The following is a 24,073-nucleotide window of genomic DNA, read 5'->3' on the forward strand; positions in this document are numbered from 1 at the left end:
TGTTGTACCTACAGGGTTGCAGATCTCTTTAGCTCCTTGGATACTTTCTCTAGCTCCTCCATTGGGGGCCCTGTGATCCATCCAATAGCTGACTGTGAGGATCCACTTATGTCTTTTACATTTTTTTTTTAAAGAACCCTTTAGTCCAATAAGGGCTGGTCATATGCAGAGTGCAGGGCCACCCACTAGAGCATGGGTGACCTACCTGATCCTCCCTTCCCTGCAGCCAGCAGCTCCTGCACTTTCAGACTTTGCACATCTGAAAATGTTTTTATTTCATCTTTATTTTTCAAAGACGTGTTCACTAGGTATAGGACTATAGGTGTCTTGGTTAGGATTTTACTGCTGTGAACAAGCACCATGACCAAGGCAACTCTTATAAGGACAGCATTTAATTGGGGATGGCTTATAGGTTCAGAGGTTCAGCCCATTACCATCAAGGCAGGAACATGGCAGCATCCAGGCAGACCTGGTGCAGGAGGAGCTGAGAGTTCTACATCTTCATCTGAAGGCAATCAGGAGAAGACTGGCTTCTAGGCAGCTAGAAGGAGGGTCTTAAAATCCAGACCCCCAGTGACATACTTCTAATGAGGCCACACCTTTTCTAACAAGGTCACACCTCTTAATAGTGCTACTCCCTGGGTCAAATATCTTCAATTCACCACAATGGGTGACAGCATAATTTTCCTTTCAGCACCTTAAGGATGTTCCATTGTCTTCTGGTTTCCACTGACTCCAGGGATGTGTAAGATCAAGGAGTATTGTGAAAGGCTTACTAGAGTCTCCACGAACTCCATCCAGACTTCGATATAAAAATTATTTAATATTGTGTGTGTGTGTGTGTGTGTGTGTGTGTGTGTGTGTGTGTCTGTCTGTCTGTCTGTCTGTCTGTCTGTCTGTCTGTCTTGGAAATCTGCCACTACCATGGATTCCAGGGATCAATGTGAGATCATCAGCTTTGTATAACAAGCATTCTTTTAACATCCTTACTCACTGGATCATCTCCTCAACACTGTTTTGTGTTTCAAGACATATTCTCACTATGTAGCCCAACCTTAAGCTCTTCTTCTCAGCCTTGTGAGCACTAAAATTATAGGCTTGTATCACCAATGCCTAACTGAAAAGTTTGTGCTTGCTCCTAAAGGCATTGCAGGTGTGACTGCTGGGTCACCTGTACGTCAGTGGGTGGCAGAGTAGAGAGAGGCTATGTCTATACTCAGTGTTCTGACCTTCGAGCATCTGAATGATTAGTAGCCTAACACTCCCTGAGAAAAGCGAGCCTGAGATAACCCCCAGTCCCATGCTGCATGGGCCCCTATAGCTCCCAGGCCTGCGAGCAAGCTGAAGACTAGAAGAATCCTGCCTGGGACCCACATGAGATGACTGCCAGTCTGGCCTGGACAGGGAGCTGGCCTGGGATGACCACCAGTCAGGCACATACATGGGGCTGGGGGCAGACCATCCCCAAGATGACCCCTTCCTGGTGCCATAATGCACGATCAGGGTGTAACACTCTTGAGACCACTCCTGAGAAACCCCCAGACACTCAGAGACCCTGGTTCCCTATAAGAGGGGCAGATAAGCAGTGAAGAAATGGAAGAGAAAGACAAATAGAAGGATGTGGGCACAATGAAGACAGGCAGAACTGGAGACTTGACGGTAGTGAGGAACAGCCTGATGTGAGTGGCCAGTGATGCCACTGGGACCATGGTGGGGTCCTGGCCTGTGCTGTGGGCCATATCTGGGTCCATGGCCCTGAAACATCAGTGGTCTGTTGTCACCAAAGGTTAGGTGACAACAGACCACTGATCTGGTCTGCTGCCTTAGGATGGGTTAATATCTGAAGGCTGTGAAGAAATGGCCCCAACCCTCACCTGGGCATTGAGGAAGAAGTGGCCCTGGGGTTGTGAGAATGGGAGAGCTGGCCCTGCCCCTCAACAGCTGCAGTACTTGAGAAAGTGGACCCTGCACTTTGCCTGAGCAGCACAGTAGAGTTGACTTTGGTGGTGGGGACATGAGTAAGCTGGCCCTGAGGGTATGAGCATGGGAGAGTTGTCCCCTCTACTTGTTTGCCTTGTGGTGACATGGGCAAGGGAGAGATGTAACCCCACCCTTTTCACTTGGGAGAGTGGACCCAGCACCTTACTTGGACAGAAAGGGAGACTGGTAGCAGGGATTGCTGGTGAGCTGGCCCCAAGGTCATGAGAGCAGGAGAGCCCATATATAACCAGCTCACATACCCTTCTGGCCTAGTTTCAGGAGTTTGAATTGGCCCACTTCAACATCTACCCTGTGGATGAACTGCTGGCGTGTGTGAAGGGGCCAGATTTACAGATCGAAAACTACAGGATCTCCCTGACACAGGGCACCAACGGGATATCTGAGGGGAGTTCCAGTAAGGATCCAGTATTGATAGTGTAGCAAAAGCCAGAATCCTCATACCAGACCAATGAGCATTTGCAAGCAAAGAAGTGTGGACAAAAGTGTATACTGTGGGACACACTGTGACACACTACAGCTTCACAATGGGATTCTTTTCCCTATTGGAGGAGAGGTCACAAGGGCAGAGGGCAGGTATGAGGGGAGTGCAAAAACAGAACATGCTCTGAACCACTGAGCCATCTCATTGGCCCATTTTCCCAGGTTTTATAGATGAAACCAAGACCCAGATTGATGGATATTACATAGCTAATAAGTATCAGAGCAAGTTTTTGTTGTGAACAAGAATTCTAAAATAGAAGAGAAATCACGACCTAACTGAAGAGTCACATTAAAGAACTTTCAGCTGGGTATGGCTTGTAATCCCAGAAGTTGGGAGGGTGAAGCAGGAGGGCTGACAAGCCTTAGTTGTAGAGGGTGATCATGCTGCAAAAAACAAACCAAACAAGCAAAGAGCAATCTTTGCCTTTCCACCATTCACATCTCAGAACTGGAGAGTTATCTGACAGAAAGATAATTTGAAATCCACTTACAACTCAGACTTTTGTACTGCTCCCCCCTTCTTCTAGCCCAATTCTTAAACTGTAATGTGTATAAAATTGCTCTATCAAATTATATACACAAATTTCATTACCATTTTAAGGAGTCATCTAGGTATTTTTATGCTACTGGATTTCTACATTACCACATGTAAAGCCAATGTACTATGGGCTAGCACTGCTATTTCCACTCTGTTACAATGTTTCCCTGAGTTTCAACTAACAATTGCCAGTCACTTTGTGGAAATAGCATTGAACAAACTCACTCTGGGGAAAATATTGCCACTAGGCTTATAGTACTTTCTTACAGCTTTAAAGGAGACTGACTAATGTACTTGAAGAGCTGAGCTTCTTTGGACTAAGGAGAACAACTTCTCAAAAGACAAAGTTAAACACAGAAGTTTGTCTAACACAGCAGTTCTCAAGCTTCAGAGTGCACAAGAAGCACCAAACACTTTCTAAGTGCATATGTTTGAGTGGAGGCTCTGACTACAGAATAAAACCCACCTTATACCAGGCTAGGCCCATCCAAGATAACAGTTACATAGCCTAGGGAACACACACACACACACACACACACACACACACACACACACACACACTCCTGTCATTAGTTGAAGGCACCAGAAAGTTGTTCAAAGCAGGCATAACGACGAATAGAAGAAGTATTCACTAGTTGAGAATTAGTGCCACAAGCTATCTCATATGCAGGGCCCAGCACAGAACACATGGAAGACAAGCCAAAGGGCCAATGCTTTTATGTGAAATATCAAATGTTATAGTTGGAGGCAGAAAGACTATCCAAAGTCCTAGAATAGACGAATTCAGGCATTCTAAAATATATTCATCATAATGGCATGCTGTAATAAAAATACTGGGATACAAAACATGAAATAATTCTTAAGAGAATACAATTAATCAAAATATACTTCAAGGTCACCAAGGTTTGGAAATGGTAAGAAAGTGTATTTAAATGTGTTCCTCTCTCTTTCCTTCCTTCTAATTCCAGCCCCTTCTTAAATATTTATATCCAAAGAGAAAATATTTCAACAGCAACTAAACAAATAGGGAATATTTTCAAGTAAATAGTACGTGTTTTAAAAAAGCAAGTGGAAATTTGGGAACTAAACAACTGTAACATCTTACATGAAAAAGATAAATCACTGTATGAGCTAAAGAGAAAATTGGAAACAGCAGAACAGCTTGAAAACAGATCAATAGAAAGCATCCGATCTGAGAAGCAGAGTGGAAAAGAATAAAAGCAGGCACACCCCTGCAGCAGCATGTAGGGCATCAGCTAATGATTGAAAGCACATAGCTGACAGGCAGCTTTACACTTTGTATTATTACACACCAGAAAGGAGTTTCCCACTCACAATTTGCTTCCAGTACTCAATCAAGATTATTATTACTGCTGGCACAAATATCTTAATTACTACTGTTAAACAAAGGTATTTTCTTGGCTCAAACAGATTTTAAGAGATTTGACCATGACAAGGTGTGATATATATATATATCATATATATTCCAAATATATATATCCAAATATATATTTACATGAATATATTATATGTATATATAATATGTAAGTATATGGTATAAATGTTTAATATGTATAGGTATATGCATGTATATGTGAATGAATATATATATATATATATATATACACACACACACACACACACACACACACATACATATATTTGGACTTTTTTGCCTTATAGTGCAAATCATTGAACCCAGGGCTCTGTAGTTGCTAAGTAAATGTTCTATCACTAACCTACATCTCAGCCCTGGCTGTATTTATGGTAATTTTAAATATTACCAAACTAGCATTCACCTAATATTTTTCTCTTCTTTTTTTCTTTCTCTCTTCAGCCGTATTTTATTACTTGAGAATTTAAAGACTTATGTTTAATGTTGTATTGCCATTTCTGTCACTCTTCCTACAAATGGTATCTGGCATTAAAATACTCATCTTTAGAGCTAGGTGTGGTGGCACACGCCTTTAATCCCAGCACTCTGGAGGAAGAGGCAGGTGGATCTCTGAGAGTTTGAGGCCAGTCTGGTCTACAAAGTGAATTTCAAATCAGTACTGTTTCACAGAAAAATCTTATCTCGGGAAAAACAAAAAGAGCATCTTGGGCTGGAGAGATGGCTCAGCGGTTAAGAGCACTGACTGCTCTTGCAAAGGTCCTGAGTTCAAATCCCAGCAACCAATTGTTGCCTTACAACCATCTTGAATGGGATCTGATGCCCTCTTCTTGTGTGTTTGTAGACAGTGACAGTGTACTGGCATACATAAAATGAATAAATAAATCTTAAAAAGAAGGAGCATCTTTAGTTTACTGTAGTTTACTTTCTTTTTTAAAAAACATTTTAACATATATGGATATTTTCTTTGCATATACGCATGGCACCATGTAATGCCATGGAGGCCAGAAGAGGGCACTGGATGCCCTGGAACAGGAGTTACAGATGGTTGTGAGTCACCATGTTCACATACAATGTAAACGGATTACAGAAGTACAGTTTGCTTTTCCTTCAAGCAATTTGTGCTGTTGACTGTTTTATTTCTGTGTATGCAGAAAACAATCGATAAAAGATAGCTGAAAATGAACAAAACTATGCTAGTACTTGTACCAGAGATTCCTTTTAAATACTTTTTACTTTTTTGAAATTATAATTACGTCTTTCTCCTCTTCCCTTTCCTTCTTCCAACACCTCCTATGTATCACCCCCATTTTCATTGCCTCATTTTCTTTAATTGTTGCTACACACACACACACACACACACACACACACACACACACACACACGTATGTGTGTGTTACTAATTACATGTTGCCTGCTCTATATAATGTCAGGGCTAACTACTAGCTAGGTTAGTAAAGTGGCAGCTGTAGGTTCTCCTTCAAGAGCTGTGGCTTCGCCAGCCATGGGTAATTAACTAGGCTTCCCTCTTGTGCAGGCCTCAGGTTAGAGAGTTGTTGGCTTCCTCTAAGGTATGAATGGTGTTATTGCTCCTGTAGAGTTATTGTGCCATGCTGACCATTGTGGCTCACAGGCTCGGGAGGACTGCTGTTTGCTTTCCTCCCTTGGAAGCATATTCTGGTACCGTGGGAGCTAGTGCTCAGGGAGGAGGGATTCAACTCAGGTCCAGCTTAGGTTGTCTGGGTCCTGTGCCTGAAATATATAATGTCTTCAGCAATATGGAGTTACCTTCCACCTCTGTGAGGCAACCAACAGGAACAGGAACAGGAACAGGAACAGGAACAGCAACAGCAACAGCAACAGCAACAGCAACAGCAACAGCAGCAGCAGCAGCAGCAGCAACAGCAGCAGCAGCAGCAACAGCAGCAGCAGCAGCAGCAGCAGCAGCAGCAGCAACAGCAACAGCAACAGCAACAGCAACAGCAGCAGCAGCAGCAACAGCAACAGCTACAGCTACAGCTACAGCTACAGCTACAGCTACATCAACAGTCTTTAGCATTTAGGAGACTCTGACTGACAACTCAAAACTCATGCCTGTATTATTGTTATCTGGGCATTTTCCCCTCTGCTGATTTCCCTTAGATTAAGTCAACAATAGACTTAGCTGGACTCGGGATGATGGGTCATCAGTACTGTGGCACACAGCTGGTACACACTGCTGGTGGGACAGCTCAGGCCTCCTCTAGTTTAAGGCTCAGGAACGTAGCTCATGGGCTAGAACTATCCACGAAGTGCTTTTGATTTATCACACCTCAGTCAATTTATGAGGGCAGAACTGAAGAGTCAAAACAGAAAACATACCCTCCCCAATTATTTCCTATGGGGTTTGTTGAAGGTGTTTGCTTGATTTGTTTTAGTTGATTGATTGATTATTAGATAGCGGCTGCCACATAGAAGGACCTTTGTCCATATCCACGTGAGGTATTGAAGCAGGTATTTGAGCTCCATCAAACTTTCAGAGAGCTTGGGAGGAGATCAGCACTGGATGTTTGTAAGAGGGATGTAAGTAATGATGCAGAGGTGGATAGTAGGGGTAAAAGCATTGCACAGCTCTGGCAGCATCTTCCACTGGAAAAATATAGTCTTTCCCCAACTCAGTCAGTCAGCAGGGCTCTGTAGTGACTGGCAGAATTTGATGGAAGCCATAATTTATGGAAGAAGGTCCTCTCTTGGAACAGTAACAAAAATAAGAATCCATTGTAATCTACTGAAGGATGAGAGGCTACACATCCCCTTATCTGACAGCCTGGACCAACTACTAGACACACAAATAAGGTCATTGTGCATCTTTCAGTCCAGCTGACAATCCAGCTAAAGATAATGGCATATTATGTGTCCCAGGAAACAAGGAAAGGAACTGTTTGGCTTGTCCATAGAATCAAAATAAGTAATGTATTATTGCATTTGGAGTGTTTTGCTAAATATGAAATGTTTTTTAGGTGTAAAGAAATTCCAGAGCTAGGGAGGGAGGTGATGCAGGGATAAAGTATATATTGTGCAAGCATTCGGACCAAAGCTTAGACCCACAACAACCATGATAAAGCCAGCATAGAGATGCTAATTTGTAATCCCAGTATTTGGGTAATTTAGATAGGGAAAGACAGGGCCTCACTGGCCAAGCAGTTTAGCTGAACAGTGAACTTCTGGCTCAGTGAGAGGTCCTGTCTCAAAAATAGGAGGTGGACAACAATTAAGAAAGACATTAAGGGCCAGGCAGTGATGGCGCATGCCTTTAATTCTAGCATTCAGGAGGCAGAGGCAGGCTGATCCCTGAGTTCAAGGCTATCCTGGTCTACACAGAGAGTTTCAGGTAAGCCAGGGCTACACAGAGAAACCCTGTCTTGAAAAATAAAAGAAAAACAGAAAGAAAGAAAGAAAGAAAGAAAGAAAGAAAGAAAGAAAGAAAGAAAGAAAGAAAGAAAGAAAGAAAGAAAGGAAGGAAGGAAGGAAGGAAGGAAGGAAGGGAGGAAAGGAAGGAAGAAAGAGGAAGAGGAAGAGGAAGAGAAAGAGAAAGAGGAAGAGAAAGAAAGATATTCAGTGTCATTGTCTGGCTTCCATTGTGTGTAAGCACACCTGTGCACATATGTAAACATACATACATACACAATCTAGAAACCTTTAGGTCGTTGTCTATAAAGCAATAAGATAATTACTCGGAGGGATAAAATATTAATTGTAAGAGAGTGGTAGATTGACATCTATACAATATAGAGGAAAATTGTGGCCATTAAAAGATCAAACTGGAAGGCTCTGAGGAGCATCTCAGAGTATATGATATGCATCGAGTCTGGGGACTATCACCAGGACATTTTGTGAATCGTGGAGCAAGCATCTGGAGCCTTGTCACTCTTCAGAACCTTTCACTGCCAGAGAGAAACCTATGTCCCTCTTCACTTAGGGATCTATAAGATTATAAAAACATGGATGATGAATAGCTTCAAAGAAATGTTGCTGGTGCCAGCAAGAGTGATAGAGCAAACAAAGCTTATTGTGAATACCCTTTCCCTGTATGCTCTTGAATCAAATTATAGCATGAATGATAGTTGTGATAACTGTAAACATTAGCATGTTAAGACACTTTTTATGTTGCTGGGCTTTGAACCTGAAGCCTTATGTTAAGATACACAAACACTGTGCAAAGCATGATTTGTCCAGCTTCAGCTTCTTTTCACTGTCTAGTCCGAGGCAGGGTCTACTGAATTGTGTGCTCTGGCTTTGAACTCACCCTGCAGTTCAGATAGACCTTGAATTTAATAATACTCCTGTTTCCGTCTCCAGAGTAGCTGGGGTTGCTGGACTGTGCAACTAGGCCTAGCTGTGGCTTTTTGAAACAAGGCTTTACTACATAGCCTAGGTTGGCCTTAGGTTTTTATGCAGCCCAGTCTGGCCACAAGTTCTCCTGCCTCCCATATTCTGGGATTTCAGGTGGGACTAACCATGCCCTATTAACTTGTTTCTTTTGATATAAAGAAGTTATTCATAAATTGACTGTACTTTTCTTTCCTTCTTTGTTTGTTTGCTTGTTTTTGATCTTTACTTACTTTTATTGGATATTATCTTTAAATTTCAAATGTTATCCCCTTTCCTAGTTTCCCCTCTGAAAACCCCCTGTCACTTCCCCCTGCTCATAAACTCACCCACTTCTGCTTCCTGGATCCGGCATTCCCCTATACTGGGGCATATAACCTTTACAGGACCAAGGGCCTCTCCTTCCATTGATGACTGACTAGGCATTCCACTGCTACCTATGCAGCTAGAGCCATGAGTCCCACCATGTGTTTTCTTTGGATAGTGGTTTAGTCCCAGGGAGCTCTGGAGGTACTGGTTAGTTCATATTGTTCATATGTGGCTGCAAATCCCTTCAGCTCCTTAGGTACTTTCTCTAGCTCCTTTATTGGAGACCCTGTGCTCCATCCAGTGGATGACTGTGAGCATCCACTTCTGTATTTGTCAGGCACTGGCAGAGCCTCTCAGAAGATCTGGTTATATCAGGTTCCTGTCAGCAAGCTCTTGTTTGAATCCACAATAGTGTCTGGTTTGGGTGGTTGTGTATGGGATGGATCCCCAGGTGGGTCAGTCCCTGGGGTGGCTGTTCCCTCAGTCTCTGCTTCGTACTTTGTCTCTGTATCTCCTTCCATTGGTATTTTGTTCCCCTTCTAAGAAGGATCAAAGTATCCACACTTCGGTCTTCCTTCTTCTTGAGTTTCATGTGGTTTGTGAATTGTATTGTGTGTATTCTGAGCTTCTAGGCTAATATCCACTTATCAGTGAATGCATATCATGTGTGTTCTTTTGTGACTGGGTTATCTCACACAGGATGATATCCTCCAGATCCATCCATTTGTCTGAGAATTTAATAAATTAATAGTTGAGTAGTACTTTATTATGTAAACGTACCAAATTTTCTGTATCCACTCCTCTGTTGGAGGACATCTGGGTTCTTTCCAGCTTTTGGCTATTATAAGTTAGGCTGCTATGACATAGTGGAGAATGTGTCCTTATTACATGTTGGAGCATCTTCTGGGTATATGCCCAGGAGAGGTATTGCTGGATCCTCAAGTAGTACTATGTCCAATTTTCTGAAGAACTGCCAATCTGCTTTCCAGAGTGGTTGTACCAGCTTGCAATCTCACCAGCAATGGAGGAGTGTTGCTCTTTCTCCATATCCTTGCCAGCATCTGCTGTCACCTGAGTTTTTGATCTTAGCCATTCTGACTAGTGTGAGGTGGAATCTCAGGGTTGTTTTGATTTGGATTTCTCTGATGACTAAGAATGTTGAACATTTTTGTAGGTGCTTCTCAGCCATTCGGTATTCCTCAGTTGAGAATTCGTTGTTTAGCTCTGTACCCATTTTTAATAGGGTTATTTGGTTCTCTGGAGTATAACTTCTTGAGTTCTTTGTATATACTGGATATAAGCTTTCTATCAAATGTAGGATGGTAAAGATATTTTCTCCATATGTTGGTTGCCTTTTTATCTTATTGACAGTGTCCTTTGCCTTACAGAAGCTTTGCAATTTTATGAGGTCCCATTTGTTAATTCTTGATATTACAGTACAAGCCACTGGTGTTCTGTTCAGGAATTTTTTTCCCTGTGTCCATATCTTTGAGGCTCTTCCCCACTTTCTCCTCTATAGGTTTCAGTGTCTCTGGTTTTATGTGAAGGTCCTTGATCCACTTAGACTTGAGCTTTGTACAAGGAGATGAGAATGGATCAATTCAAATTCTTCTACATGATAACCACCAGTTGAGCTAGCACCATTTATTGAAAATGCTGTCTTTTTACCACTGGATGGTTTTAGCTCCTTTGTCAAAGATCAAGTGACCATAGGTGTGTGGGTTCATTTCTGGGTCTTCAATTCTATTTCATTGATCTACCTGTCTGTCACTATACCAGTACCATGCAGTTTTTTTAAAATAACAATTGCTCTGTAGTACAGCTTGAGGTCAGGGATGGTGATTGCATCAAAGTTTCTTTTATTGTTGAGAACAGTTTTTGCCATCCTAGGTTTTTTTTTGTTGTTGTTGTTATTCCAGATGAATTTGCAAACTGCCCTTTCTAAGTCGGTGAAGAATTGAGTTGGAATTTTTATGGGAATTGAATTGAATCTGTAGATTGCTTTCAGATAGCCATTTTTACTATATTAATTCTGCCAATCCATGAGCATTGGAGATCGTTCCATCTTCTGAGATCTTCTTTGACTTCTTTCATCAGAGACTTGAAGTTCTTGTCATACAGATCTTTCACTTGCTTCATTAGAGTCACACCAAGGTATTTTATATTATTTGTGACTATTGAGAAGGGTGTTGTTTCCCTAATTTCTTTCTCAGCCAGTTTATCCTTTGTGTTGAGAAAGGCCACTGATTTAAGTTAATTTTATATCCAGCTACTTTGCTGAAGTTGTTTATCAGGCTTAGGAGTTCTCTGGTGGAATTTTTGGGGTCACTTATATATACTATCTTATCATCTGCAAATAGTGATATTTTAACTTCTTCCTTTCCAAATTGTATTCCTTTGATCTCCTTTTGTTGTCGAATTACTCTGGCTAGGGCTTCAAGTACTATACTGAATATGTAGGGAGAGAGCAGGCAGCCTTGTCTACTCCCTGATTTTAGTGGGTTTGCTTCAAGTTTCTCTCCATTTAGTTTGATGTTGGCTACTGGTTTGCTGTATTGTGTTTAGGTATATTGCTTTTATTGTGTTAAGGTATGGGCCTTGAATTCCTGATCTTTCCAAGACTTTTATCATGAACGGGTGTTGGATTTTTTCGAATGCTTTCTCAGCATCTGATGAAATGATCATGTGGTTTTTTTCTTTGAGTTTGTTTATATAGTGGATTATGTTGATAGATTTCTGTATATTGAACCATCCTTGCGTTCCTGGGATGAAGCCTACTAGATCATGATGGATGATCGTTTTGATGTGTTCTTGGATTTGGTTTGCAAGAGTTTTATTGAGTATTTTTGCATCAATATTCATAAGGGAAATTGGTCTGAAGTTCTCTTTCTTTGTTGGATCTTTGTGTGGTTTAGGTATCAGAGTATTTGTGGCTTCATGGAACAAATTGGGTAGAGTACCTTCTGTTTCTATTTTGTGGAATAGTTTGAGGAGTATTGGTATTAGGTCTTCTCTGAAGGTCTGATAGAACTCTGCACTAAACCCTGGGCTTTTTTTGGTTAGGAGACTATTAATGGCTGTTTCTATTTCTTTAGGAGATATGGGACTGTTTAGATCATTAACCTGATCCTGATTTAACTTTGGTGCCTGGTATCTGTCTAGAAAATTGCCTATTATATCCAGGTTTTCCAATTTTGTTGAGTATAGGCTTTTGTAGTAGGATCGGATAATGTTTTGGATTTACTCAGATTCTCTTGTTATGTCTCCCTTTTCATCTATGATTTTGTTAATTAGGATACTTTCCTTGTGCCCTCTAGTTAGTCTGGCTAAGTTTATCTATTTTGTTGATTTTTCTCAAAGAACCAGCTCCTGATTTGGTTGATTCTTTATGTAGTTCTTTTTGTTTCCACTTAGTTGATTTCAGCACTGAGTTTGATAATTTCCTTCCAACTACTCCTCTTGGATGAATTTGCTTCCTTTTGTTCTAGAGCTTTGAGGTGTGCGGTCAAGCTGCTAGTGTATGATCTCTCCAATTTCTTTTTGGAGGCACTCAGAGCTATGAATTTTCCTCTTAGGAATGCTTTCATTGTGTCCCATAAGTTTGGGTATGTTGTGGCTTCATTTTCATTAAACTCTAAAAAGTCTTTAATTTCTTTTCTTTATTTTTTCCTTGAGTTATCATTGAGTAGAGTTTTGTTCAGCTTCCACATGTATATTGGCTTTCTATTATTTATGTTGTTATTGAAGATTAGCCTTAGCCCGTGGTGATCTGATAGGATGCATGGGATTATTTCAATATTTTTGTATCCGTTGAGGTCTGTTTTGTGACAGGTTATATGGTCAATTTTAGAGAAGGTACCATGTGGTGCTGAGAAGAAGGTATATCCTTTTGTTTTAGGATAAAATGTTCTATAGATATCTGTTAAATCCATTTGTTTCATAACTTCTGTTAGTTTCACTGTGTCCCTGTCTAGTTTCTTTTTCCAAGATCTGTCCATTGATGAGAGTGGGGTTTTGAAGTTTCCCACTATTATCGTGTGAGGTACAATGTGTGGTTTGAGCTTTACTAGAGTTTCTTTAATGAATGTGGATGTCCTTGCATTTGGAGCATAGATATTGAGAATTGAGAGTTCATCTTGGAAGATTTACCTTTGATGAGTATGAAGTGCCCCTCTTTGTCTTTTTTGATAACTTTGGGTTGGAAATCGATTTTATTCGATATTAGAATGGCTACTCCAGCTTGTTTCTTCAGACCATTTGCTTGGAAAATTGTTGTCCAGCCTTTTGAGGTTGTTGTCCCTGAGGTGGGTTTCCTGTATGCAGCAAAATGTTGGGTCCTGTTTTTGTAGCCAGTCTGTTAATCTATGTCTTTTTATTGGGGAATTGAGTCCATAGATATTAAGTGATATTATGGAAAAGTAATTGTTGTTTCCTGTTATTTTTGTTGTTAGAGTTGGCATTCTGTTCTTGTGGCTGTCTTCTTTTTGGTTTGTTGAAGGATTACTTTCTTGCTTTTTATGGGGCATAATTTCCCTCCTTGTCTTGGAATTTTCCCTTTATTATCCTTTGAAGGGCTAGAATTGTGGGAAGCTTTTGTGTAAATTTGGATTTGTCATGGAATACTTTGGTTTCTCCATCTATGGTAATTGAGATTTTTGCCAGATATTGTAGCCTGGGCTGGCATTTGTTTTCTCAGGGTCTGTATGACATCTGTCTAGGATTTTCTGGCTTTAATAGTCTCTGGTGAGAAGTTTGGCATAATTCTAATAGGTCTGCCTTTATATGTTACTTGACCTTTTCCCCTTACTGCTTTTAATATTCTTTGTTTGTGTTGTGCATTTGGTGTGTTGATTATTATGTGACAGGAGGATTTTTTTCCAGTCCAAACTATTTGTAGTTCTTTAGGTTTTTTTTTTGTATGTTCATGAGCATCTCTTTCTTTAGGTTGGGGAAGTTTTCTTCTACAACTTTGTTGAAGATATTTACTGGCCCTTTAAGTTGAAAATATCCCTTCTTATCTATACCTATTATCCTTAGGTTTGGTCTTTTCAATGTGTTCTGGATTCCCTGGATATTTTCAGTTAGGATCTTTTTGCATTTTGCATTTTCTTTGACTATTGTGTCAATGCTTTCTATGGTATCTTCTGCACCTGAGATTCTCTCTTCTATCTCTTGTATTCTGTTGGTGATGCTTGCATCTATGGCTCCTGATTTCTTTCCTAGGTTTTCTATCTCCAGAGTTTTCTTCTTTTATGATTTCTTTATTGTTTTTACTTCCAATTTTAGGGCCTGGATGGTTTTGTTCAATTCTTTCACCTGTTTGGATGTGTTTTCCTATAATTCTTTAAGGGATTTTTGTGAATCTGCTTTAAGGGCTTCTACCTGTTTATCTGTGTTCTCCTGTATTATTTTTTTAAAGAGAGTTATTTATGTCCTTCTGACAATCCTCTACCAGCATCATGAGATATTATTTTAAACTCAAATCTTGCTTTTCCAGTGTGTTGGGATATCCCAGAATCGCTGTGGTGGATTCTGATGATGCCAAGTAGTCTTGGTTTCTGTTAGTAAGATTCTTGTAATTGCTTTTTGCCATCTGTTAATCTCTGGTGTTAGATGTTCTTGTAGTCTCTGTCTGGAGTTTGTTCCTCCTGTGAGTCTGCAAGCCTGTGTCAGCACTCCTGGGAGACCAGCTCTCTCCTGGCAAGACTAGTGCACAGAGGGCTGCAGGACAGCCCCACCTCTTGGGTGCAGATGTAGGCCCGTAGGACCCTGTCCCAGCTGTTCTGCCCACTTCTGCAGCCTATGTGCTCCTGAGTGGACTTGCCTAAGAGAGTCACTGGAGGAAAAATGGCAATCTGACCTGAGTCCCAGGGTCAGAGCACTCTGTTTGTTTCTTTTAACTAGGCAAAGAATTTTATTATAGTTTTCCAAACTTTATTGCCAGGATGCTTCAGCTCAATTTGCCACAAAGAATGAACTAGGTATAAGCAGAAACTGAAAAGAGCCACAGTATCCAGGGGACTTGAGCTTAAATAGTAAAGATCTAGATTTTATCAAATCCATAAACAAAAGAACTTTATAAAGCAACCATGATATAAAACAGCAGCTCCTATAACTTATTCAAGTGTCACCTTCTTCAGAAGTTGCCTCAATTCGTCTGCCTCCTCCTCCTCTTCCTCCCCTTTTCCTCACCCCCCCCCCCCAGGAGTAAGTGGTGCTTTTCCATCCACAGATTGTTTGGGCAGAGCTTCAGTCAGTCTCCCTAAACTAGTCAGACTGTCTGCACCAAACTGGTTTAGGATGCTGGGAAGAATTTCTGTCAGCTGCTTTGTTTCATCATGGCCTGTAATGGTGAAGGTGTTTGCTACCAGAGATGCCTAAACTTTAGCTGTTAAAATGGATCACTGTTTCTTGATTTGTAAACATGTTCACATCTTCAATACCAGAGATACTGTTTCCTATAAGTTCTTTAAGGAGAACTGCAGGATAATAATGATAATAATAATAATAATAATAATGAATAATTTACATTACAAGTGTTGCCTCCTTCCTGGTCCACCCTCCACAAGATCTTCAGCCCATACCCCCTTTGCTTCTGAGAGGGTACTCCCCCCACACTCACACACACTTCCACCTCAACCCACTAGCACCCCCCTAATCTGGGACCTCAAGTTTCTCCAGGATAAAGCACATCCTTTCCCACTGAGGCCAGACAAGGCAGCCTTCTGCTACATCTGTAGTGGGGAACAAGGACCAGCTCATGTATGCACTTTGGTTGGTGGCTTAGCCTCTGGGAGATCTGAGGAGTCTGGATTAGTTGATGGGGTTGCAATTCCCTTCAGTTCCTTCAGTCATTCTTCTAACTCTTTCATAGGGATTTTCGACCTCAATTTAATGGTTTGCTATAAGTATCTGCATCTGTCTCAGCTGCTGGTAGAGCCTCTCAGAGAACAGTCATGCTAGGCTCCTGACTGGAAGCACAACATGGCATCAGTAGTAGTGTCTAATAGTTTGGTGCCTGTGCATGGGATAGATCCCAAGTTGGGCTGGTCCCTGGGTAGCCTTTCCTTCAGTCTCTGCTCCATTTTTATCCCTGCATTTAGGCAGGAACAATTCTGAATCAAGAATTTTGAAGAAAGGTGGGTGACCCCATGCCTCAAATGGGGGCCATGTCTATCTACTAGAGGTGGTGACCTCCTTAGGTTCTATCACACCACTGTTGGGCATTTCAGCTAAGATCATCCCCATTGGTTCCTAGGAACCTCTTACACCCCTGATATCTGGGACTTTTTAGAGGTTCCCCCCTGCCCTCCACCCCACACTGCTAAATATTTTATTCATTCTCCTGGCCCTCTGGGCCTCTATGCTGTCGTCCCCCATACCTGATCCTGTCCCCTCTTTTGTACCTCCCTCTCCCCTCTCCTGTCCAGATTCCTCCCAACCTCTGCTTCTAATGATTATTTTGTTCCCCCTTCTAAGTGGGAATGAAGTATCTATACTTGGGTCTTCCTTCTTATAAGCTTCATATTGTCTGTGTACTGGCTAGTTTTGTGTGTCAACTTGACACAAGCTGGAGTTATCACAGAGAAAGGCGCCTCCCTTGAAAAAAATGCCTCCTCGAGATCCAGCTATAAGGCATTTTCTCAATTAGTAATGAAGGGTGGGAGGGGTCATTGTGGGTGATGCCATCCCTGGGCTGGGAGTCCTGGGTACTATAAGAAAGCAAGCTGAGCAAGCCAGTAAGTAACATCCCTCCATGACCTCTGCATCAGCTCCTGCTTCCTGATCTGTTTGAGTTCTAATCCTGACTACCTTTGATGATGAACAGCAATGCGAAAGTGTAAGCTGAATAAACCCTTTCCTCCCCAACTTGCTTCTTGGTCATGGTGTTTGTACAGGAATAGAAACCCTGACTAAGACGGTCTGTGAGTCTCCTATCATCTGCTGCGACTGCTCTGTGAACTTCCTTCTTTCTAGGAGCAGCTCCTTCTCCACCAGTGTGCATCTGTGCCTGCAGTTTGGTGAGTTTTTCCTGGTTCACGATTGTTTCTTTCATTTTGTCAGGGTGGAAATGGGTTCGCACAAGGCACCAGGGTTCACACACAAGGAGGCTCAGGCAGACCAGCACACACACACACACACACACACACACACACACACACACACACACACTGGGACACACACACACACACACACACACACTGGGACACACACACACACACACATACACACACACTGACACACACACATACACACACACTGACACACACACACACACACACACACTGGGACACAAAAATGCAGCTAGAGTGCTCACTGTGCTTTTCCTAAAGAAACATTATAATAAAGGAAATGGAAGTTTAATTCACTTGTTTTAAGATAAAAGAACTAATTCAATTGTTTTCCTACTGTGACAGAACTTTAGATAGTTTTCTTTGAGACAGGGTTTCTCTGTGTAGCCCTGGTTTTCCTGCCCAGAACTCACTCTGTAGACCAGGCTGGCCTCAAACTCACAGTGATCCTCCTCAGTGCTGGGATTAAAGGTGTACACCACCACTGCCCAGCACGACAGTTCACTTTTAGATCATCTCTACCATAGTGTTGTATGTTTTGTTTGAGGCATTTTATATCATATTGCCTTAAAGGGGCAGAATATCTCCCGTTTAACCAGAAATAAAGGTCACCAATGGTTATTCTGATCCTGCCAAGGCATCAAAACCAGCAAACATCACACAGAACCTATAGGCATCTGCCAGTCTGAGTGGGCCGTGCAGCAGTAATAAGCATGCCTCAAATCAACACACCCATCAGGACTTGATGGAGGCTTCCCTTTGTAGTGATGCAGGGACCCAGGCTGTCAGAGAAGGAATCTTCTCACAGGATGCCCGTCTCACTGCCAAGGGCAACAACTAGTAGATCTAGAAGGGTAGTGTTTCATTTCTGTTCATGATTCACAGGCTAAGCTAGACACATGGCCTCACAAAGTCATAAAGGTACAGGACGGGTGTTTCTAACATGTTCCCAGCAGTGTGGGAAGATGGGAGACCTGAGCAGCAGTGAAGCGTGTTCTGTAGACCTCAAGTAGGACCTCAGCTTAACATGGCTTTGTCAGTGACTTCTACATTTTCACCATGCACAGACGATCACTGACATTTGTTGCAGTGAAGACAGGTGGAGCCGGAGGCTTACCTGGGTGATGGCTAGAAGCCCTCTGACATCAGGATGTGGGGGCACAGAAGCCTCTTCCACACTCTGCCTCTTCAGTTTAGCTCCAAGTTTTTCCTCAGAATATAAACGGTAAACAGAGTTAAGATCTCACATGCTGAGCTCTGAAATCTCTGGCCAGGTTGTTCTGCGTGCTTGACCTTGAGCGACAAACTCAAAACCTGGTTCTTCAATGATGTGTAAACTGAAAACTTAGCTCAGTGTGTTTGACAAAATAGTGAGATTTTCCTGGGGCTCCTCACCGTACCTTACCGCCTTTGCCTTTCCCAAACCCTCAGATACGTTTGCTCTCTACTTCTGCTTTCCTTTCTCTCATCTCTGTCTCCACCTCCAGAGACTTTTGAGCTACTGAATAGTCTCTTCATGAATGCCAGCCAAGACTCTAATCCTCGAAGGCAGAAAGCCGCCAAACTGCAGAAGACAAGGGTTGTTTGCTTAAATGCCAGCATCGTCTTTAGACAGAAGCAGTGAGGGCAGTCGGAGCCAATGGAGGACCCTGGCTCCTCTCTGAGCCCACATAGCACATGGAACATGGAGTCAGTTGTGTAGGCCTAGATAATGTTAAGATTCAGTTAAGAATAAAGGCCTCTGAAAGCATTCCTCTTGGGTTACCTAATCGCAACTAGCCTCAGTTTCTGTACCTGAAAAGTGGAGGATAATAGCATCTTGTTTTGAGAAGGTGTTGTGAGTAGAGAATGTGATGAGATGTGGGAAACTTCCCAGCTCCTTCTAGCATGCTAGCCTGGAGCCTATGCAATGTTAGTTTTCCTGGATTGTTTGTTTGTTTTTCTTTATCCGGACCAAACTTTAGTGCTGAGGTAAGGGGACCAAGACCTCCAAGGGCATAGAAGCCTTTTCAGAGAAAGAAGTCACTCACTACTGCCTGACTTCAAGTCTCTTCCCCGGGGTGTGCAGCCCACTAACAGGACTATTCAGCGCCATCCCCATGGGGAATCATAAGTCACCGAAACATCGTCTACGTGGCTGCTGTGCCCGAACTATCCTTAAGGAGCACATTTCTGTTATGAGATAGTAGATGTCTGCCAGAAACTCCCAAGCACCAGACAAGTCTAAATGTCCCACAGAAAGTCATGGCTTACTCATGGCTGGGTGGGTACGCACAAGCACTGTGTGCACACACATACTGTGTGTAGGTGAGTGAGCCGTACCTGTGGAGACCAGAAGACAACTTGTGGAGGTTGGTCTCTTCCTTCCTTCTCTACCTGAGATGCGGTGACTAAACTCAAGGTGTCAGGCTTGAGCTGCAGTCGCCTTTACCTGCTCAGACATCTTACATTCCCCATTTAGTCTCCTCACAGATAATTAGGTACAGTTCTCGTGGCACAGTTATGTTTTGCCAAAGCATATCCATGTAAAGTCACAACCAGAAATAAGACACGATATAGTTTTGTTACTCCCTAAACTCTCGTGCTCTCGTGTGTGTGTGTGTGTGTGTGTATGTGTGTGTGTGTTAGTGATGTATGCATGCAGACGCACACACCAGACCTGGTATTAATGTTTACTGCTTTCTTCTATGGCAAGGTTCTCAACCTCCCTAATGCTTCAGCCCTTTCGTACAGTTCCTCGGGTTGTGGAGACCCCGCCCCCAACTATGAAATCATTTTGTTGCTACTTCATAACTGTAATTTTGCTACCGTTATGAATTACAATGTGAATATCGGAGACACGGGACATCTGATCTGCAATCCCTGTGGGGGCCATGCCCCACAGGTTGGTCTCTCTGCTTTCCCTTCTTGTTATTTTGAGACAGGGTCTCTCACTGAACCTGGAGCTTGCCATTTGGCTTGGCTGAGTGGTCACCTATCCCCAGGATCTGCCCATGTCTGCTGTGCTCCCCCAATGCTGGAGTTACAGACACACATGGCTGTGCCTGGCCTTTTACAAGTGTCCTGGGGATATGAGCTCATGTCCCCTTGCTTGAGCAACACTTTACCCACTGACCCTCTCCCAGCCCGCTGTTACCCTTCTCTCCCTTCCTCTCCTCTAGCAACCACAGGTCTATTTTTTCACAATTATCTTAATTTTTTTTCCCAGAAAATCATAGAAACAGAATTTTGTGTAATACATGGGACTATGTGTTCTAACTCTGCAGTGGGAACAGTAAAACATAGGGAATTATTGAATTTCTTTTAGAAGCAATAAAATTGAAGCAGCTGCAAAATACTTACAGAACTATGAAAGTGCTGTGGAATTTATGTAGAAGCACAGTGCCACTTTCTAGGTGAGGACATGGGTGGACAGATTTGGGAAATCTGAAACCCACAGAGAGTACGGCTTACTTTCCTGCCATCACAGACAGACCTGTACATTGGTGATTGACTCCTATGTGGGGGAATCATACATAGATTTTGTATTTTAACACTCACTTAAAATGTTAAAAGGAATGAACAGAAGACAAAATCCTTTTTACCACTCAAATTCAATTATTGATGCATTTTTTAATACTTCATTCAGTGGTTTAGCCTTGAGTATGTTTTCCTTGGTAGTAAGTGCAGGTTACATAATTTTTATATCTTTACTTGAATCTATACTAAATGATAAGTACATTTCACACTATACTCAATTTTAAAAACAAAATTACTATATTTTGCAAGCAGATAAATGCCTGCCTAACAGTTTTTGTTTGGATTATTATTTCATCACTCTCCATTTTTCTTTTATAATTAATATTGAAATAGTTAAGTCCATGAGTATAAATTCATTTTTATTATTATCCCCTTGTGATAGATTAGAATTAAGACTACAAGATTGAAATAATTCAGATTTTCGTGGATCTGAACGAGCCACTTTGTAAAATCCTGCATCGCTTTGTATTTCTCTTATCAAGGCAATTCTTCACACATTTCTTTCTTGGTAATTGCTGCATGTTACTGCTATTTCAATTTTTTTTCTTCAATGTAATAGATATATAAGCCACCATGTGGTTGCTGGGAATTGAACTCAGGACCTTTGAAAGAACAGCCAGTGCTCTTAACCACTGAGCCGTCTCTCCAGCCCCAAACTTTCTTATTTTCATCTGAGTGCCAGCCAGTGTTCATCTCTCTCTGCCTCATGATTACAGACCTGATGTGAGCAGCTGACTCTGGTCCTGCTGCTTTGCTTTCTCCATCTTGATGGGCTGGTCCCTGACTGCGAGCCAGAATAAACCCCTCCCTTCCTTAAGCTGCTTTCTCAGGACTCTGTCACAGCTGGGATAAAAGTAACACAACAAACCACAGAACTTTTGTTTTTGTTTTTATTCAGACAGGGTTTCTTTGTGTAGCCTTGGCTGTCCTGGAACTCACCATGTGGACCAGACTGACCTCTAATTCAACGAAATCCGCCTGCCTCTGCCTCCCTAGTGCTGGAATTAAAGGCATGTGCCACCACGCCTGTTGCAAGAACCCTTTATAACCAAAACTTGCCTCAAGCAGTTGTTACATCATTGTGATTTTGATGCCAATTTGAATGAATTTCTTCTTTATCCTGGGCTGCTGCCTGTGCCTGGACCGTCCACTGCCCGACCATACTGGCCCTTGGTGGTTGGAGTTGGGGTGGTGCAGAATCAATGACTCTGGTGGAGAAGGTGAGAGCGAAGCAGCAAGCTCCTCTGAGCACGGCTGCAAGCATCTTTAATACCCTCCACCCACACACCATTGGTCCCAAGAAAGCATCTCTTCTAAACAGCAGTTCCAGATTGGCTGGCAATGCCTGCGTCAGCAATCCTCAGTCTCTCAGGCAGTCCTCAATTAGGTCCTCCTTCAGGAGATCCGTTTGAGGCTGTGCCCCACACTCTCCCCCTCCCCGTTTATGTAGAGGCAGCTGCACAGTTCCTCCTACACTGGGCTACTTTGCAAAGGACGGAGAAAAATCATATTCTATGTTACTAAGTATTGTATATTATTCTCTGCAACATAATTTAAATCACGTAGAAAGTACATGAAAACTACGACCATCTTTAACTTAATATTTGAATTTTTCTCCTTACTGCAATTATCTTCTGTATGATAGTGTTTGGTGGCACAAAGCCCAGTGCCTTCATCACAGCTAAATTCGGTTCATTTTTGCGGCCATAAACCCTGCTGGTTTGAGTGAACGACAATCTTTATTCAAATCATATTCATAAATCTGAAAGCTCGTTTTATTCATTTTTGTAACGGCATTTAAATTTAATGCATTTCTACATGTGACTTGTTTTGAATTTAATTACAGAGCCAAAATGCCACATATAATTACAGATGTAACAGGCACTCAGTTCTCTACCCAGACAACATTACCCACGTAATCTCTTATGAGCCTTCTCTTCCTGCCATTGGACCAATACTGACAAAGTATCAAAATAGCAACTGCTAAGACATCATGCTTTAGTGCCCAGCTCACCTCTTGCTCCTCATTTACGCCAGAGCTATGTGCTGCTGCTATTTAACACAGTTCAGGAAATTTCACAAAACTAATCTTCTTGGGATGGACCTTTGATCAAAGACAGACAAATCTCAACCCAGGGGTCATCTGAAATTGAGTAGTAATAAGACATGTTTTCCTTTGTCATGAGTTAAATCTCTTTTTTTTTTAAAATTAGGTATTTTCCTCATTTACATTTTCAATGCTATCCCAAAGGTCCCCCATACCCACCCCCCAATCCCCTACCCACCCACTCCCCCTTTTTGGCCCTGGCGTTCCCCTGTACTGGGGCATATAAAGTTTGCAAGTCCAATGGGCCTCTCTTTGCAGTGATGGCTGACTAGGCCATCTTTTGATACATATGCAGCTAAAGACAAGAGCTCCCGGGTACTGGTTAGTTCATATTGTTGTTCCACCTATAGGGTTGCAGTTCCCTATAGCTCCTTGGGTAATTTCTCAGCTCCTCCATTAGGGGCTGTGTGACCCATCCAGTAGCTGACTGTGATCATCCACTTCTGTGTTTGCTAGGCCCCGGATGAGTTAAATCTCTAATGCACATTTTATACTCCAGAGAAAAAAGATTCTACAGACTGGGAGCATAATTATTTATTTCATGTGTTCATGCTTGTGAACAAAGATTAAAAAAAAAAAGCAACTGCTTCGTCATTGATAAGACAATATTAGTTCTATACAGCACAACTAGAAGATGCTGAAATAAAAACACCAATTCACCACTGTTTTCTCAGATTCAGTCTACAGAAGTAACTTCCCAAGATTTCACCTTGGCTGAAGATGAGTTTGATACACATGCATGCACATACGATATAAATCATTTTACTATTTGTGAAGGCTTGAGCAGGTTTTTTAAATTTCACTTCTGTGAGCCTTGGGTTTTTTTTTCCCATCTGCATTCTGTAGATGGTAATGATCATAGTAATAACAGGATGTGTGTGTGTACCACTGAGTCAAGCACCTGGTGTACAGTAATAGCCAATGACTGATAAAGCTCACTTACCGTAATAGCCAAGGATAGCAATGGGTAATGCTCACTCACATGTAGCTTTACAATACTGCTTATTTTAAAACTCTAGCTCCTTCAGCCAGACACATTTTACGTGTTAAAACTTTTGGTACTGACCACACAGTATTCCTGAGGAAACTTGGGGGAGGGGCTCCAGTTCTGCTGACCCTAGCAGCCCTGGTGGCTACCTCCTTTCCCTTAGTCATGCTATATTTTAGTGTACCTGCCAAAGTTAGTGTTCTAAAAGCTTAATCCTGATGCAACAGTGAGGAGGGGATGGGACCTCAGGGGATGGCTAAATGATGCCCTTATAGATGGAGTACAGCCCTTGACACTC

The 24,073-nt window shown here is 42.1% G+C and overlaps 1 long non-coding RNA gene and 1 other non-coding gene across 3 annotated transcripts in view; both read left to right on the plus strand.

The window, feature by feature from the left end:
- Gm26973 overlaps positions 1-24,073 on the plus strand; it is a 90,578-nt gene that overhangs the window by 13,138 nt on the left and 53,367 nt on the right. Inside the window, exon 3 of one of the 2 annotated variants that reach the window (XR_872770.2) lies at positions 16,988-17,110. The exons of the other annotated variant lie outside the window; for it this stretch is intronic. This is a non-coding gene — a long non-coding RNA (predicted gene, 26973). The remainder of the gene's footprint in view (positions 1-16,987; positions 17,111-24,073) is intronic. 2 annotated transcript variants of the gene reach the window in all.
- Gm25760 lies at positions 1,132-1,263 on the plus strand. The gene has a single exon (XR_003950345.1). It is a non-coding gene; the product is annotated as a small nucleolar RNA SNORA17 (small nucleolar RNA).

The sequence above is a fragment of the Mus musculus genome, chromosome 12 (assembly GCF_000001635.26).
Source record: "Mus musculus strain C57BL/6J chromosome 12, GRCm38.p6 C57BL/6J".
NCBI lineage: Eukaryota > Metazoa > Chordata > Mammalia > Rodentia > Muridae > Mus > Mus musculus.